The sequence below is a fragment of the Babylonia areolata genome, chromosome 16, assembly GCF_041734735.1.
Source record: "Babylonia areolata isolate BAREFJ2019XMU chromosome 16, ASM4173473v1, whole genome shotgun sequence".
Classification (NCBI taxonomy): domain Eukaryota; kingdom Metazoa; phylum Mollusca; class Gastropoda; order Neogastropoda; family Buccinidae; genus Babylonia; species Babylonia areolata.
This window is the reverse complement of record NC_134891.1, coordinates 3616405-3618904: the sequence shown is the minus strand read 5'-3', so window position 1 is coordinate 3618904 and position 2500 is coordinate 3616405. Positions and strand designations below refer to the sequence as shown.

Below are 2500 nucleotides of genomic sequence, written 5' to 3'. Positions count from 1 at the left end.
CTCACACACACACACATTCAAACGGTGTGTAGCAAAGTATGGGAAGCGGGTTCGAGTCTTCAGTCGTGTACCCTGCAGTATGAAGACCTTACTTAAACACAAAGAAATGGAAGAATGAGCAGAGTCCCATCGCAACGTGGGAGGTTCAGCACCACGCGAGTCTTTGTTAGGACTTCATTGTCACGCCATGAGGTGTGAGGAGCGTACTTCAGCTTTTCGTTACCTGGGGCCGCGTGCCTCGGACATACCTGGAGGTGGCAGTGGTTGGCCTCGCGTCGATGTGGCTCACAGAGAGCGTGGCCAGCCAGCCGTGTCTTTGCTGACCAGACCCGAAATGTCGATGGGAATGTGTCCAACCTTCCAGAACTCTGTCCCTCGACCAGGGAAACCCTCACCTAACTAAGACCCAGGCACTAAACCGACACGATCTTAAAGGTCGCAAGCCACTAGGTCGTTGTACACAGCACATCAGACCTGCTACCTTACACTGAAAGCCAGTGGGTCGCCATACACAATTGACGGGGGCAATAGCCGAGTGGTTAAAGCGTTGGACTGTCAATCTGAGGGTCCCGGGTTCGAATCACGGTAACGGCGCCTGGTGGGTAAAGGGTGGAGATTTTTACGATCTCCCAGGTCAACATATTTGCAGACCTGCTAGTGCCTGAACCCCCTTCGTCTGTATATGCAAGCAGAAGATCAGATACGCGCGTTAAAGATCCCGTAATCCATGTCAGCGTTCGGTGGGTTATGGAAACAAGAACATACCCAGCATGCACACCCCCGAAAACGGAGTATGGCTGCCTACATGGCGGGGTAAAAACGGTCATACACGTAAAAGCCCACTCGTGTGCATACGAGTGAACGCAGAAGAAGAAGTCATACACAACACATCAGACCTGCCTCACACTGATAGGGTTCACAATCGATCCACAGAATCGAAGCGTAGAATTTTGCCTTGGTCTGCCCAAGATGTCCTATGTGGAAGGACACCTTGTCACTTGTTGCTAATATAAGGAGGTTGATGAGTCGGATCATTCTCGTATTGTATGTGTCGGCGGAAGGTGGCAGAATGGTTAAGACGCTCATCTGCCAATACAGAGAGTCCGTGAAGGTGTGGGTTCAAAACCCGCTCTCACCCTTTCTCCAAAGTTTGGCTGGAAAATCAAACTTAACATCTAGTCAATCGGATGAGACGATAAACCGAGGTCCAGTGTGCAGCACACACTTGGCGCACTGAAAAAGAACCCATGGCAACGAAAATGTTGTCCTCTGGCAAAATTATGAAGCAGAAATCCATTCTGATAGATACACAAATATATAAGCATGCACTCAAACCTGACAAAGCGCGTTGGGTTATGCTGCTGGTCAGGCATCTGCCTAGCAGATGTGGTATAGCGTATAGATGGATTTATCCGAACACAGTGATGCTTAAAATTGAAACTGAAACTGTGGAGCACATGTCGGTTCTAACCCACAGTGGTTTAACTCTCTCCATACGAACGGCGAAAGAGACGACGTTAACAGCGTTTCACCCCAATTACCATCATCAAAATATTGCAAGCGGAAGGCTCTTATACTGAAGAGGTGAATGTTGACAAAGAATACCACAATTCTGACGACGGAAGCTAAAGGTTGGGTCATTCAGACACCCACTGGACATCCGAAGGGTCTGTGTAGAGGAGAAGAGAGGACTGGCCGTACTGAGTGAGTTAAACTGTAATCGGCGTGGTCCGTTTGTTATCGGATGGGCTGTGAGCAACGTGATTTGATTTAGCTGCGTCGGCGTGTCTGTTGTGTGTTGGCCTGTCGGGATAGCTTGCGGCTGTGTTAAGGGTGGTGATGGTTGGTGGTGGTTGGTGGTTGGTGGTGGTGGTGGTGGTTGGTGTTGGTTGGTGGTGGTGTTGGTGGTTGGTGTTGGTGGTGGGTGTTGGTGGTTGGTGTTGGTGGTGGGTGTTGGTGGTTGGTGGTGGTGGGTGGTGGTGGTGGGTGTTGGTGGTGGTGGTGGGTGTTGGTGGTGGGTGTTGGTGGTTGGTGGTGGTGGGTGTTGGTGGTGGGTGTTGGTTGGTGGTGTTGGTTGGTGGTGGTGGGTGTTGGTGGTGGGTGTTGGTGATGGTGGTGGGTGTTGGTGGTGGGTGGTGGTGGTGGGTGTTGGTGGTGGGTGTTGGTGGTGGTGGTTGGTGGTGGTGGTGGTGGTGGTGGGTGTTGGTGGTGGGTGTTGTCTGCGTCTGCACGGAAGGGAAGTTGGGGAGGAGGGGGAGTGGGGAGGTCGAGGAAACCAAGCAGCTCATTGAGGGAGCGGAGCACGCGACGTAAAAATATACATCCGTGGAACGAAGTCAGGGGAAATGGCGTCGTAATGAAATAATAATATATATATGATAGTCAGTCGTGTCCGACTATGACCTTAAGAACAGCAGAGGAGGCAACTGCTGTTCCGACTATTTGGGCTAGAATTTGATTATAGTGGAGAGCGTCTTGCCCAAGTACATCCCCACTCTCT

General features: G+C 51.1%; 1 protein-coding gene across 1 annotated transcript in view; it reads left to right on the top strand.

The window, feature by feature from the left end:
* LOC143291079 (uncharacterized) overlaps positions 1–2500 on the top strand; it is a 35985-nt gene that overhangs the window by 3703 nt on the left and 29782 nt on the right. The gene's annotated exons all lie outside the window — the stretch shown is intronic.